Below are 16911 nucleotides of genomic sequence, written 5' to 3'. Positions count from 1 at the left end.
GTCAGCCCATTTCTCATGCCTGTCATGGTCCCTCAGGATCGCTGTGTGTCCCTCTGTTGAGTCCACCACTTCCCCTCACTTTATGTCATCCACAAATTTGCTGAGGGACACTCTACCCTCTACCCCATTGTCCAGATTATTAGTGATGATATTAAACAGCACTGAACCCAGTCCTGACCCCCGGGCTACTGTGCTCACTACTGGCCTCCAACTAGACTTTGCACAACTGGCCACTGCCCTCTGCGTCTTTCTGTTCTGCCTGTTTTGATTCACCTCACTGTCAGCTCATCCAGCCCATACTTCAACAGCTTCTTTATGAGGATTTTATGGGGAACAGTGTCAAACACCTTCCTGAAGTCCAGGAGGATGATATCCACTGCTCTTCCTGCATCCATCAGGCTGACTGTATCATTATAGAATCTTATCAGGTTGGTCAGGAATGACCTCCCCTTATTGAATCCATAATGACTACTCCTGGTGATTTTCTTCTCCTTCATGTGCCTGTAAATGTTTTTCAGGTTGAGCTGTTTCATCGCCTTCCCAGGGATCAAGGTGACGCTGACCAGCCTCTAGTTCCCTGGGTCCTCCTTCTTGCCCTTCTGAAGATAGGAGTGATATTTTCTTTCCTCTAGTCTTTGAGCACTTCTCCCAGTTGCCATGCTCAAGCAAAGATTATAGAAAGTGGTCCTGAGATCACATCTTCAAACTCCTTCAGGACTCATGGGTGCATCCCATAATGTTAATCTGAAGTCCATTAGTTCCTTTAGTCAGAAGTCCATGGGTTTGGCCAATATTATATCAACAATACACAAAAATAACAGGGCAGTCTCTAAATGACTTTATACAGGTAGAGACTTCTCCAGGCAAATTAGCTTTAATAACAAGCTTCTTATATTTGGCTAGACTGCCCTCAGTATACTCATTAGCTTGTTTACAGGCAGTTGGCTCAGATACCTGCGTGCATGTCACATCAAATTCTGTTCTGAGGGCATACATACATCTTATAGTCCTGCCTGTTCACTAAACTGGCTTTTGTGAATGTAGTTCACACATCTCACTTTCTGTATTTATACTCAGGCAACAAGTTTATATTAAGGATATGAATTCAGTCCCAGAATCCAGACAGTTAACAGTGCGTAGCATAAGAGAACTTCAGTCTCTACGTTTATCTAGCCATTACCAATTTCTTTAAAATCATAGGAAGCCTGCATGAACTTATATCACTGAATCTCCACCTCTCTTGGCAACAGTGGGTGCTACTTCATAATTCTAGCCTGTCTTTAAAGGTGAGGTTTCTTGCTGACCGTGATATCAGTAAAGTTCTGTGTGTATTAAACAGTTAATTAATATTCTGCTTTTGTTTGTTTGTTTGTTTGTTTGTTTACTTGTTCGGTTTGTTTGTTTGTCTTGTTTATTTTTTTTTTTTCATTTTGTTTTCTATATTTTTTCAAATCTGGCTTTTAAAATCAATTTAACATGTAAAGCTGTATAATTTGTTTCCAGAAGAAACCAGTGTGTTGCTGAAGCAGTCACATTTCTCCTCTCTGTTGAGAACACCGAATAAGACTGATTTGCTGGTTCCTAATCAAAACATTAACAATCAAAACAGCATCTGCACAAGTCATGCATCTAGCCATGACTCTCCTTTAAGCTAAGAAGTATTCTCCACACAGTATCTTCTATTAACAATTTTTAGAGGCTAGATATATATGATGCAGATGATGGCAAATAGAACATTTCTCATTCACTGTACATAACTGTAATTGCCTAACTATTTCTTGGGAAGGCTGAACTGTCCAATGGCCTCGTGCTTCTCTTTCTGTTAACAAAACTGAGAATAAGAGAAACATTGAGGTTTTTGTTTATTTTTCCTTAAGACATATCAATGTCAAAATGAAAGGTAAATCTGTGTCCTAGACTTAACAAATGGTCTATAAGAAGAGAATCATAGAATCATAGAATCATAGAATATCCTGAGTTGGAAGGGACCTATAAGGATCATCAAGTCCAACTCTTGACACCGCACAGGTCTACCCAAAAGTTCAGACCATGTGACTAAGTGCACAGTCCAATCTCTTCTTAAATTCAGACAGGCTCGGTGCAGTGACCACTTCCCTGGGGAGCCTGTTCCAGTGTGCAACCACCCTCTCTGTGAAGAACCCCCTCCTGACGTCCAGCCTAAATTTCCCCTGCCTCAGCTTAACCCTGTTCCCACGGGTCCTGTCACTAGTGTTAATGGAGAAAAGGTCTCCTGCCTCTCGACACCCCCTTACGAGGAAGTTGTAGACTGTGATGAGGTCTCCCCTCAGCCTCCTCTTCTCCAGGCTGAACAGGCCCAGTGACCTCAGCCGTTCTTCGTACGTCTTCCCCTCAAGGCCTTTCACCATCTTCGTAGCCCTCCTCTGGACACTTTCCAACAGTTTCATGTCCTTAGAAGAGGATCTGTATGAAGACATATGAGACACCCATCTTAACTCTACTTTGCTTCTCTCATAATTGTATGCAATGTTCTTCTTCACACATTTCTATTCATTATCGAGGCATGATTCTAAGTAACAGAAAATGGGCCATGACTAACAGTATTAGAAAATGATTAGAAAAATGCATGACAGAAAAGTTTATTATAGTTAATATGTCACATATATAGGACAAGGTGGCACAACTTCTCTATCTCTTCTTCAAATGCCCATAACATATAAATTATTATAATGCAAATATTAAGTGTTTTAAAAATATTATTTCAAGAGCCACACCTACCAACTGAATGTTTTGAAGGGCACCAGTCTTTTAGGATTTATTATATTTTTGTGTTTATTTGACTTTGCTTTGATAAACAAAGCTTTGACTTTGCTTTTTGATAATGAGAAAAAAAAAATATGTTAGGAGACAGGTACACAGTACTTTAAACTCCATATTTTTGCCCTAATTCTCTGTCAATGATCATTCCATAGGGTCATCGCCTCTCTTCACCACATTTTATCCTGGAGGATTCATAAAGAAGTTTTTCTCTTGCATCCCCTACTTTATCACTTTCCCTAAGATGCTTTTGAAAATTTATTGTCTGATGATACTAATTCCCACATGTGTTATCATTGAAGCAAATGTCCATGGCTCCCAACACGGCTCAGTACAACAACCTGTATTATTTATCTGTGTGATTGATTGATGACTATGCCTTGTAGTTTTCATTATGGAATGAACAAACACAATTAACTTCACTTTGGTGTTTTGTTTTGTTTTGTTTTGTTTTGTTTTTTCTACTATGGTCTTTCCATATTAAAAATTACTTGACCAGTAATTTTGCTGTTGACTTCCCTGGAGCACTTTATAGTGCTTCTTTCCTCAATCTTTTTGAAGGTGATGCATGCATCTGAGGATATGAAATTTAAGAGTTTGGGAATTATAGAATTTTCAGTAGGGTAGCATTGCAGCAAGCTGTGTTTGCCAATGAGGAGATACTGTCTGTTGGCAATGTGTTGTTATTAGACTTTAATTACATTTTAATGACCAGAATATGCACCAAATTCTAGAGAATATCTGTATAATAGTCATAGGGATAAATAATTATTAACCATTTAAAATTTCTGTACATAGGATTCTAGATTTTCCTTTAAGAAATATATTGAAAATTAATAAATTAAAAGCAATGTATTGGTGATCCAACCACAGTAAATTACCTCAAAAAAACTTTTTTTTTTTTTTTTTTTTAAAAGCTTTTCCAAATGTTATCTCTATTGATATACCACTACCATCCTCTTACAAACAGTAACAATTCTTTCCAAATATATGCTAAGCTACACTAGAAAACAAAAGTTTAGTGGCCCGAGACCCAATGGATCACTGACTGGTACTGTTTTACCCCTCAAGTACTATGAAAACATAGTGAGAGAAAACTGGTTGACCTTGGCCAATTAAACCAGCATGCAATGCTGGATAAAGGGGCAGCCCTGAGAGGTTAAGTACATATGCTTAAGGCATATGTACTATTGTTTCACAGCCTCACTGCTGTCAACAAATATTACCCCAGCTGCCAGTTCAGGAGAATTAAAGTGGATACCAAGAAAAAGAGGGAGGAAGTATAAGAGATTAATTAATTTAAAAAATGCATTAAGTATGTTGGCTTTCAGACTCATGTTTTATTGCCTTTCAGGCAACAGCCATATGTGGCTATTTTCTAGAGGTTGACATATGGGACAATAATGATGAAAAGTTTCTGTAATGGGAAAACTCCTCTTCCCTGGAGACACAAAGCTAGTCTGTTACTGAGATGTCCCAACAAATTAGATACAACCATCAGGGACCCCTCAGCCTAGTGATTAAACAAGACAGCATTACCATGCCAAGTTTAACAGAAATGTATGTTCATGGTGTCACAACCACATCTCAGCAACTAATAATGTAAAAATGCCAATTAAAAAAAATATATATATTCCTTTTTTTTTTTTTTTTTTTTTTTTTTAACGTGCTACAGGTTTTTAAGATCAGAATAACATACAGCAGTTACAGATACAGTGGCACAGTGTTCTTGCAAATGTTACTCTCTCATAATACGTTTTCTGTTACAATCCACTTGCTACTTAGTTTTGATGCTTTACTAAGCTGGTGGCAGGAACAACACAGTTTTACAAACATGTCAGTTAAATACCAGAAAGTCTATTTTGTTTAAGATAGAGAATTCCTAATTAATCCCAATTACCTTTCCATATCGCAGTCAACAATAGCAAGAGTGCACGTTAATCAATATAACCAAGGAGAAGAAGCCAGAAATACAATGCTGGTCAGACGGCTAAAACAAGATAATACATAATAAAGAGAAAGACATTAAAAAATATTCATTTCTAAGGGTTTGGAGTCTAGCTCTTTCTCTCCATAACCCCTGTGAGTAAATATTAAAGGAATGAAAAAGGATGAAAACAGTTGATTTTTCAGAAGATGTAATTGTTTACTGTTCCCAGTCTAGGCATGATTAACTGAACTCAATGGTGATTCTGGTAGAGATGACTACTGAAGATGGTAGGAAGTCAGTCTTGACCAAAGGAGTAAGTTCTGATATGAATTCTTTCAATAGTATGTCAGTTATTCCTTATTTTATATGTTTGATATGAAAGTCAATCATAAAATCATTAGAGGTAATGCAGTTCTTAAGGAGACATATTTTCATATATTTAATAAGTTCAGGAAGACTGTTCCAGATAAAAGGAATGGTATGGAAAAAAAAAAAATCTATTTTGGATATTTTTATTTTTTCCTTTACAAAGTGAAACTATAAATTGTTTAGAAATTGTTTAGAAACATATATCTGGATGTGTTTATGCTCTTTTACCTGCCCAATACAAATATAACTGAAGGCAATTATAACTTAAATAATAATTATGTTAAAGACAATTGTTTGGATTTATCAAGAAGAAAATGACTGAATGGATATAAGCCTAATGTCATGGCTTTCAGACTGAAATCTGAATGGTTACAGCTAAACCAAACCAGTATGCATCCTTACTTTCTGACAACAAAATATGTTTTTCAGAGCAGTAACAGTGGAATGGTGTCTTCTTTCCAATCACAATGACATCTTTTCTGATGCCATCAATTGTGATAATTTGCTTGTCCATTTCTATCTCCTCTGGTCTCATGCTATGTTTCAATATTGTTAAAATCATCACTGATGACTTAATTAGCCAGCTAATACACTTCCTGTTGTGTTGATGCTATTATCCTACAGCAGAGAATATGTAACTGGAAAATTTCACTTCATTTATTGGTTTATTGAAGCGTTAATTTTCATGACACTTTTCTTGTTTAATAATTAAAAAAGTTTTCCAGTGGAGACCACAGGGATAAAAAATCAGTAATAGGAAAGAAAGAATGGAAAGAAAGATAATATCGATGAATTGTTTGTCTCAGTTTGGCTTTTTCTGAAGAGCCACAAGGTCCTTTAGGACTTGAGATCAGTCAATCCAACTCCATGGTAAGATGAAGGGCTGTGAGAGAAAGCTGAAACACCAGGATCCTTACTTCTGAGATCACTGTTGTCAGGCAATGGCCTGGTATAAAACTTTTCCATTTCAGTGATGCTGTTTGGAAGTGTTAGATAGTTAACAGGATTTGACTCTGTCTACTTTCTCCAGATCAGATGAAAGGAATCTGGGACAGTGCTAAGGTGATGGATAGGCTGAGACTCAGGTTTATTTATTCTGAAGGCCTTTTTTGATAGATGTTGCAAATTACCAGAAGTTGCATCCATTCATTTTCTGTTTACTGCAGTCAAAAAAGGTCAGTGAAAAGCACTTACATGTGCTTATGAAAATGATCCATGTAGACGTGTGTTTAGAAAAATGACATATGTACCACTCCCACTGGCCTCTCAGAGTTGGTGGTCTGTGAATCAATGTATGAATGCTACTTATTTATACGCTTCCTAATTTTACTCCCTGAGATACATATCGAATATAATCCCTGGCAATATAATCCACTGATGCAACTGAAAGAATTAGGTATTTTACACATTTTTGTGAACAACAACAAACAAACAAACAAAAACAAACAAACAAACAAAGATTAGTAAGAAATAAGCCAGTATTGCTTTACTTTTCTGCTTAATGCAAACAGGAAGGTACTCATCTGCAGATGAGTGATGCTTAGTACCTCTGACTCACTCTGCTTTTGTCCTCTGATTTTGTGTAAGCATGAACACCTAAGGTAAATTTTCTGAAGCAGTTTCCCATTCCAGATGTTATGTTTGTTAAACTTGGTTTAGGTGGCTGAATATAACTTAAAAACATTATAACCATGAACTTTGAGAAGATATCTTCAAATTTTCAAGTGATCAATTTTAGATCAAATTTCGTTGGTTCAGCATATGAATTCTGAAATAAATATGTTTTAGGGGAGATATTAGGGAAAGGAAAGGGGCTTTGGAAAACATAACTGGAGTTCTGAAAACTACACATATATTCAACACAGGAAGAAGCAGAATTGCCTGTCATTTACAGTACTTTAGTAATGCTATCTCTATTAGAATAACAACAACAACCAGAAAGATTTGGAAAAGTATCTTCTTTCTCCACGTGATACATATAAATAAAATGCATACATATAATGTGACATATCAGGTGTCACTTTGAGTGCTAATGGTAAAGAGATGAGAAAGAGAGATTATAATCATGAGACACTGCCCTAAGCTGCAAGTAAGGCAACAGAAGGCTATATATTATTTATAAATAATAATGTGACAAGTATAAGATGGATGGCAACAGTTTCTGGGTTTCCAGCAGTGCAGAATGACATGCACTGAGACTCAGCTATGTATTGTCTATATGTAACAACAGGTAAGAGTAACAGTCTCTACATTGTTAAATTTTAAATGATTGATTGTTGCTGAGGTTATTTGTAGTGATTTATTTGTACAACATGGTTGAACAGTGTTATTGGCATTCTAGAGTAGTTTAGTAATGTGATTTGTATCCTCCTCTTCATCTGCACTTGTTATTTTTTATTTGAGATAAATAATATATATATATATATATATATATATATATATATATATATATATATATAAGATCTGTCACTGTCATTCTTAATACTTAAGAATTGTGTTTTGGGGACTACACATTTGTTCTTATGTTATCCTCTGAAGCATTTGTTCACATGTCCCATTGTGTTCAGATGTAATGGATGATCCATTACTTGCTAAATTTAAGCCTAGAAAATATACCAGAAAGGAGCTGAGTATTACACATTCAGCATCTGAATCACTATGTGATTTATACTGCTAATTTATTTCAACATTTGAAAGTCACATTCAAAGGCAATATTTGGGGTTTGTTGTCCATCTCCAGTTTCATCTTCTAAACTCCTAAGGATTAGTTGGTTCTAAATTTTTTGTTTTGTTGTGGTGATTTATAAGTGTGAAGAAGAGCTGGTGAGAAGTAATAACATTAAAAATTAAAAGAATTATATATTAGTTGAGATTTCACTTTAACTATAACCTGACTCGTGACTGCTGGGAAGTCACTTCCTTCAATTCCATGATCGATTTCCTCATATATAAAATGACGATAACATTAAGGACCTAAGTGGCCCCGCTTGAGCAGGGTAATTGGACAATATGACATCCAAAGTTCTATTCCAGACTAAATCATTTTGTGAATCTATGATTCTGTAAAACTCTAATATCAGAGCATGATCAGAGTGCAAAAGTGGGAATGAGAAAAAAAGGAGAGGAAACAATGTTACTTAAACTCTGTTGGATATTTTGCCAGAGAAAAAAAATATGTATGTAATACATGTATTCTATAGAATAATGTGTCTTCCTGAGCATTAAGCAATTTCCTCAGAATTTTCCAATGGCACACTTTTCATATGAGAACTATAATTAGTTAGTCATTGGTTACTGACTTTACTAAAGGAATTTGGAACAAATTATTAATTCTTTTTCATTTGAACTTATTCATTAAGAGCTTATCAAATTGAGGTGTTGTGTATTCAACAAATTTCCATCATTTAAAAATAAATAAATAAATAAAGTTTTAATAATAATAAGCTATCCAAATCAGATTTACCAGTGACTTGTCCTGCACATTGGTCTCTGACAAGTTTTATATCTCCTGTAGATCAGTGATTACAACTGCACTGGTTTGTTTTTAGCCATTAAAATGTTCATCAGTAAAAAATCAAGGATCCCAGAACAAGATGGGAACTGTCCCTTTTGATCATGTATTAAAGTAAGTTTTTATTCTTTTCAATATACAAGTTAATAGGAAGGTTCTTCCAATTCTTTTTATACAAAGCATACTTTTATAAACGTGAGTTCTAGGTGTATTACAGAAGCTTTGCTGTCTTTTTCCGTAGAAAGAATAATAAAAATAAACTGAGTTAGTTTGAATAGATTTATTTTCATCCAATGTCATTAACTATATCATACTTTCTAATAAGTTGATATCAATCAATTCTGATATCAATCATTCAATTATTTCATCTAAGACTGAAGCTAATGACTTTATAATGATGTGGGTTTTCCAGATTAACTTTTTTTTTTTTTTTTTTTAATGCTAGAACGAATTTATCCCTTATTCTTGACTTTGGAAATTACTATTGTTCCAATAGTTCTATAGAAACACTGGTATTGATTTTAAAAACTTCATTGATAAATCTTATATTCTAAGTTCTTTGTTACTACTTATTTAGTCTATTTATTTATTTATTTATTTATTTATTTTTATCATCCATCCCTCCCCCCCTTTTTTCCTTGCTTTTCTCCAAAATAACAGTATATTAGAAAATGTAAAACATACATGTAAACGGTGCAGTTAGGATTTTTCTACATAAGCATTGTTTTCCACTCTTACCTAATAATATATGAGTTTCAATAGCAGACCTATAGCAGGAATGCTTTTATTTTCTCTTGGAATATTTTAAAAATTTATTTGTAATTTATTTGTCTTGTTTGTCAGAGAAATCTCTTCCCAGTGTTTTTCTTCTTTAATAAAGTTAATGTAAGCCTAAATATATATATTTTCACCATCAGCTGTTATCCATAAAATTATATTACTTTTATATTTTCTCTATTTAAATAAGAAAAATGTATATTTTGATAAAATAGCTCTACATTCTGAAATGAGAGCATGTCTAAACATATCTTTACATGAAAATCTTACTGAGAATATAACATCTCAAAAATTATCTCAAACTATGGGAAGAAAAGCTTTTATTATTATTATTATTATTATTGCTATTATTATTATTATTACTATTATTACTATTATTACTATTATTATTATATGAATACATTTTATATAAATATACACATTATATATAAAAATATGTTATATATTATAAATATATTTTTAAAAAAATAAATAAATAAAAATGTAATAATTATATTTTATTATGATTATTATTTAAAATAAAGGATGGTCCATAAATTATAGCTGGCTGAGCTTGAGTTCTTCAAATTTACTGTGGCATTCAATTGAATTATTGCTTGCTATTTGCAAGCAATAAGATAATAAATCGTTATTAAGAGACAGCCTTTATGGATATGTTAATGAACAAATCATATCACATTTAAATTATTTTTTATCTTTGAAAGTGTGAATGGCCTAATGTAAAGAAAGGTATATTTAGTATTTTGAATTACTCCTAGGTCCAAGAGATTGCAATCACTGCAGAGGACAGAAGAGGAATACAAAATCATTAGTAAATTGGAGAAGTGGCCTGAACTAAGTAACATAAAATTCAGCAAAATGCAAAGTACGAAACTTACCAAAAAATCAAACATAAATATAGAATAAATGGAAATAAGTGATTAAACAATTATTAAATTAAAATTAAAAAAAATGTGCTACTATAGATAATTGAATACCTAATTGAATGGATAATTGTATGCCTCAATTCCAGGATATAGTAAGTGTATTATCTACAAAGTATGTGAGACTATTATTCCATTTATCAACACTGTTAATGTCTCAGTACATGAGAGTACCATGTCCAGTTTGGGGTCCTACATAATAAGTTGTAAATAAGCAGAAGAAATGATAACAATAAAAATAGGTAGATGATTCAAAACCGTGATTTCTAAGGAAAATTTAAAGAGATTTGCTTGATCTAGCCTTGAAGACAAAAGCTTTATACAGACCAGAGGAGTAACAGTCTATTATTGTAATTGTAAATCTTAATATAGGTTAGCAACAAAACGTTTCTGATACTCTCAATATGATAATTTGAAAAAGCAATAACTATTGAAAATAAATAAATAAATAAATAAAATACATCTGAATGTAAAGGAAAACTTTACAATCATTAACTGAGCTATGAAATAGGCTATTCTGAAGCTCTTAATTTAGGAATATAACTCTACACACATTTTTAAGGAAATGTGCCTCAGGGAAAGGGAAAAACCTGAAGGACATATATTCTTGAGATCTTTTTGATTCCTACTTTTTTATTATTTATAGCATGAAATATTTTTTTAAATATGAGACTCATATCAATGACAAACAGGTACACGTAATAATCTATTAAAATTTCTGAGAAAACTTTTTTTTTTTTTGTTATATGTAATGTGGTCTCTTTAAAGAGCATACATAAAAGTATTTACACATTTCAATGACTGGCTGCATTTCATATATGTCAAATGCAAAAATGACTATACTGACTGCATACACTAGAAATGTTAATATAATATTGGTAACATCCAGTACAAGATCAGTCTTAACACTACACTTACCTATTCCAACATATTTTAATTACTATCTCTGTAAGTGATTAAAAAAAATATTTGAAGATTTATCACCGTAATTAAAACTGAACAAAGATAAATATGTGATCGGTAGAGTTGTGTTTCAGGTAAGTGAGCAGTAGATACTGAGCCCCCAGAGCAGAAAAGGAGCAGTTCCATTGCTAGCTGATAAATAGACAACATCTATTTGCCCTATGTGGGTACATTACAATGCAACAAATAAATTACCTTCATTAAATATTTTCTTGGAGGATTAATGAGCACTGATAATAAGTCACAGCAGCACAAAGAAATGCACCAAAATTATTTATCTGGTTGTAGTGGGACGCTGAAGGAACAACCCATTATTATCATTCATCTTAGCTACAGAAAGCCTTTCACATTTTCACTGAAATGTGAAATGTACTCCATCATTAGAAAATGCAACATATTACACCCTTATTCAGTGCTTGGTAGACAGAATATCCAAACATCAAGTGTGATGATAAAAGTTAAAACTGGGCTTGAGATAAAATAAGGTTTTGTATTTTCAGCAGGGGAGATTTAGACTTTTTTTTTTCTGATTATTTATTTAATTTGAACTGAATATTTCTGAATGATAAAGCAAAGCTATCAAGTAAATTTGATGGTTTACAGTTATGCATAGTAAATTCATACCCTAATCTGGAGTGAATTTGTTGCTAGTTTGTCTTTTTGTTGGTGGTGGTGGTCTGTTTTTGTTTGTGTGTTTGTTTTAATAAAGTGGGAGAGAGAGAGAGAGAGAAGAAGGAACTTCATCAGAGTTGCTAAAATTCCCAGATTACTTCAGATTTTGGCTGTCATCAGGCGTCAGTACCATTTAGTACCATCGGGTACTGCCATCTTGTGGAATTGGAGCAATCATAGGAAACCCTAAAACAGAGGCAGATAAATATATTTTCCCAACAGGATACTGGAGAAGATGGACTAGTATATCTCACTGCATCACAATAAGAAGACACAAAATAGACTTCTTTATTTTGCAAATACCGTAATTCCACAAAAGTGCAATTGTGGAATGTGTGTGCATGCTTTATTTAAAATGCAATATTTAACATTGCATTTATTAATATTGCATTATTAATATGGACTATATGAACCTTTAGGTTCTAGGCACTCTGAAGGAGTTTCAATGGTGACTCACATGCCACTTGAAATACCACTTGTGTCCAGAAACTACATGTTTAAAGGAGAAAAGAAGCAATTTCTGAGGAGAAAAGCCTTGAAACAAACATGGGAAACAATCAGGCATTAACAAACATAGGAGTGAATATTTGGTGATATCTGAATGCCTCCACCAGAGCTCTGGTTAAAATACTTAATACTGATCCTCACTGACAAAAAAACTTTTGCATTACCATAGTACTAACATTTACTGCATCAGAATGATATCTCCAAAAACATCATATAGTGCTAACAAAAATGCTATGCCAGTACTCCAGCATCATCCATTACGAGAAATATGTAACATTGTGACAGATTAGAAATTAGTATTGTGAAACAGAGAAATAGATCTACTAAATCGTTTAAGAAATGATAGTAAACAAAATTTCTCACCATAAATTTTTTTTTGGCAGGAGATAGATGTGCTCTTCTCAGTACTTTATCACCAAGTGACCCAAATTTTCACCTACATAGCTCACTAAAAACTCCTTAATAAAAGAGAAACAAGTTGGGCATTTGGAAGACTTTGGAACCTGGCAGCAGAAGATTCTTCAAGCCCATGCCACAGAAGAATACCAATTTACAACTGCCTCTATTCAAAATTCATAATTTCTCTGTTTTTTGTTTGTTTGTTTGCTTTTTATTCCCTGTGTTGAAAAATAGTATATAAACAAGTTTCTTTTGTGTTGGCATTCAACTGTAATTTCTAGGAAGGTCTCTGCATCATCTTTGTGATTTTGGCATAAGTGTCATATTAAATATAAAACATATGGCTGTAAAAATAAAAAATATGCTCAGCACATATTATTTAAAAATACTATCTGCTTCTGTGTACAGCAGTATTCATAGTTTCCTATTTTCACCTGAACTTTTTTTCTCTATTGAAATCAAAGTAAGTACAACATGAAGAAAACGTCTACTCAGTCTTACTTCACTTTTTTTTTTTTTTTTTTTTCCTCAAAAAGAGATGACTTCAGATGGTTTATCTCTAAAGTCATTACTTCTTCATTTTACAGTTGTAGTTTGGTTTATTAAGGTTTTGGCAGCACTTAATTTAAGCTTCAAAATTTCTTCAAACTCACAATTATTTACCTGTCAGGAGTGATGCATCTGTGGGATTTAATGCCCTATTCAAAAGTTAATGCAATGAAAGGTTGCACTCTATGCCTAACCAAACAACACTGGTTCTAAAATCTTACAACCTAAACTGTTGCACTAAGATACAGGATTGAAGTTCTAAAAACCTTTTACTTTTTTTTTTTTTCTTTTTTTTTTAAACTAAAAACTGCAGTGACCTGTGTACAAATAGAACTAGTATCTTCTACTTGGTCATAGGAATCTTGGTCTGAAATTCACTCATCAGTTTGCCATTTTGTAAGAGTGGTATATGAGGTGATATTTAAAGCAAGGTCTCTCTTGTAATTTATACATGCTCCTGTGATGAGCAGCTGTGGGAGTTGTGATACGTTACTATCTACTGTTCTAGAATTCTTTTTTACGTATGTGTATTATGAATAACAGACTTAAAAAATAGACAGCAATGTTTTAAACTGTTGATTCTTCATCATCCCTTTGTTAGTTATTTGTAAATGCAATTACTAGGGTATTCACTTATGCATGATACTGTCAGAAAAAAAAAAAATCAAATGAAAAAGCAAATTAATCTTCTGCCTGGGGAGCCTGCATTAGTAATCCTGTGATTTAAGAACCCAAAATTTTAATTTTGTTGGTATATAAACCAGAAACAGTCAGAGTCCAAGAGTATGAAAATCAGCGTGTGTTTTGTCCTCCATTGTCTTGGAATTTCGAAGAGTCAGAGATTTGTAAAATGGATCAATGTCAAGATACACCCATTTTCCCATAATAGCAGTAGTTCTCCTAACACCCTTTTGTAACATCACTTCTACAAGATCATCCATCTATCTATGTCAGCTAAGAACTGTTGAGATCCCAGATCCCTAGCCAACCATGGTTGTTTCTGACTGTTCTGCATAACATCAGCTGGAAATTTCAGAGTTTCTCTGTGTATTGGGTTTTTGTAGCAAGAAGGAAAAATAAATAAGTAAATAAATAGAAATATTTAATAACATTTAATAAATAGAAATATTTAATAATTAAATAAATTTAATATTAAATTTAATAATTTAATAACATTTTAATAATAAAATAATTAATATTTAATAAATAGAAATATTTAATAAAAAAAAAACATTTTGAGTTTTAGATTTCACAGAAGCTTTATTGCTTTTTTCTCACTACCCTGTCATAACTCATCCATCACTCAATTTTTAAGAGCAAAAATCATTTGGAAGTTACCAAAATAACAGTATCCCTCCAGACTCAGAACCAGCAAAGACTAAGTATTTCATTTCATTAGAGATACAAAACTTCATTGCCTGAAATCCATACATTAGCAGTAGTTTTAATTAAATACTGAATAATTAATTGTGTGTTTTTAGGGTACAAATAAAGTAAATTCTTTTCTACATGAACTGACAATGAACTCACAATGATGACTACTTTACATTTGGTCTGAACTACTTTTAAGCCAGAGCAATTATTGAGACTGATTGGTTTTCACTAGAATTGGTAACAGGTGTCTTCAATTAAAATCTATGCATTTTCCTTGAACTCATATGTTCATCATAGAATTTCATACTATCCTAAATCATTTCTGCCAGATAAGACTTCATGGTGGCAATGACATTTTCAGAAAGAAATATTTTGGGTTAATTAGTATTTTGCCTGAAACATAGCAGAAGAAGAAGGAGATTTTGAGCATTCAGAGAGCTCTCTGAAATTCCTCAGGGTCTGCTCAGAATTGCAATTATATCTGAAAAAGGATTTTAAGCAGAAAGTCAACTTAATTCTCAGTTTTGCAAAAATCTTCCCCCTCTGTGGGATGACTATGTTTAGTCCTTTAACATAGCATTTTTGTACTGATCCTATCAATTTGTCATGAGAAAATTTTCTTCTCACATAAGTGGATTGAACTTCTGCAAAATTAATCCAGAACATCCCTCATCTATAAATCACTACCTGACTGCTTACATTATTGGCTTATATTGGCTGAAAACTGTTCATCATTCCATTCCTTTCTGACCACATCAGGGAGTGGTACAACATACGGACAGGAAGGACAGATCAGTTAGAGTTAGTGTATTTCTTGTACCATAAATAGATACCCCAGTTCCTATCTTATAATTGGAAAAAAAAAAAAAAAAAAAAGTACAGAAATTTTTAGGTGTTTCCTCTCACTTTGATTCTTTCCTTTTCTGGATAACTATACCAATGGAGCAGTATCCATCTAGGAAAAGTAGGAAGGGATTGATATACCTGAACTAGCCTTGGCTTTTCTAATTCTTGAGTCAGATTTTTAAAAACTGTCATAGGGGAAGATTACAGAAGAAGTTACCTTATAGCTGATGTGTAAGTAGTGAAGAACATTTGTTTCAGTGTAAAGACAAAATGAAACAGTGTAAGATAAAGTGGAAACAGAAGAGAACAACACGTTAAAAAGTATACCTAACGTTAAGGCTTTAAAGTCTAATTTGTAGAATTCCACATGAATAATTCCCTGCAACAGCTAAACCAGAACCTCATTAACTTTATTGATACTTCTAATACAAAGACATTAATGCATCTAGATTTGTAATACATCATGATATAATTACATACAGAATATTTTTTCTCAACCAAATAAAGGGAAAAGTATATACTTTTTGGGTGTGCAAAGAATGATTCCCAGGATAAAAATGATAACCACGGCAGATTACACTTTAAAATAAAATAAAATAAAATAAAATAAAATAAAATAAAATAAAATAAAATAAAATAAAATAAAATAAAATAAATAAATCTCTTTGATTATGCCTTGATTAGTCATGTTGTGGTAAAGTGTTTGATAGCTTTGGTTTAAGGAATTAATGATTGATTCTAGGGACTTAAGCTGCATATAGAAAGAGTTCTGAGATATCTTCAAATAAACAGATATAGAAGAGTATAGTAAGTGTAGTGGAGTAATAATACCTGCAAAGTAGGTTGAAAACCTATTAGAATCTGTTGGTTAATTTTTTATATATATATTTTAAGATGTATTCAGAATAAAAACTGTTCATGTGTGCACATAAAAAAATCATTGCTAGCTCTATAGGAAGCGTCTTGTAGTTCACTGAAAATTTAAACAGGTAGAGAAAAGAATGTTTTATTTCTTTAATGACCCCACAAAATAGAAAAGGGAATTATTCAATATTTTACAGTTAATTTCTGAGTCTGTTGAATAATTTAATTATTTTTTCTGAACTAATTTTTCCCTCCCAGAGAACCTGTTTAGGACTGTTGAATAATTTGTCACTTATGGCTTATTTCATTTCCAAAATTTGAAAGAGAGAAAAAAAAAAAATAATAATAACTTCTGTTCTAAAGCAAGTATTTTTTTTTTATTTTTTTTATTTTATTTATTTTATTTCATTTTATTTATTTTAATTTTTTAT

General features: G+C 32.6%; 1 protein-coding gene across 2 annotated transcripts in view; it reads left to right on the top strand.

The window, feature by feature from the left end:
• Positions 1-16911, top strand: part of CNTN5 (contactin 5) — a 692218-nt gene that overhangs the window by 498850 nt on the left and 176457 nt on the right. The gene's annotated exons all lie outside the window — the stretch shown is intronic.

The sequence above is a fragment of the Aythya fuligula genome, chromosome 1, assembly GCF_009819795.1.
Source record: "Aythya fuligula isolate bAytFul2 chromosome 1, bAytFul2.pri, whole genome shotgun sequence".
NCBI lineage: Eukaryota > Metazoa > Chordata > Aves > Anseriformes > Anatidae > Aythya > Aythya fuligula.
Note: the sequence above shows the minus strand (reverse complement) of the source record. Positions and strands in the feature narration are given on the sequence as shown.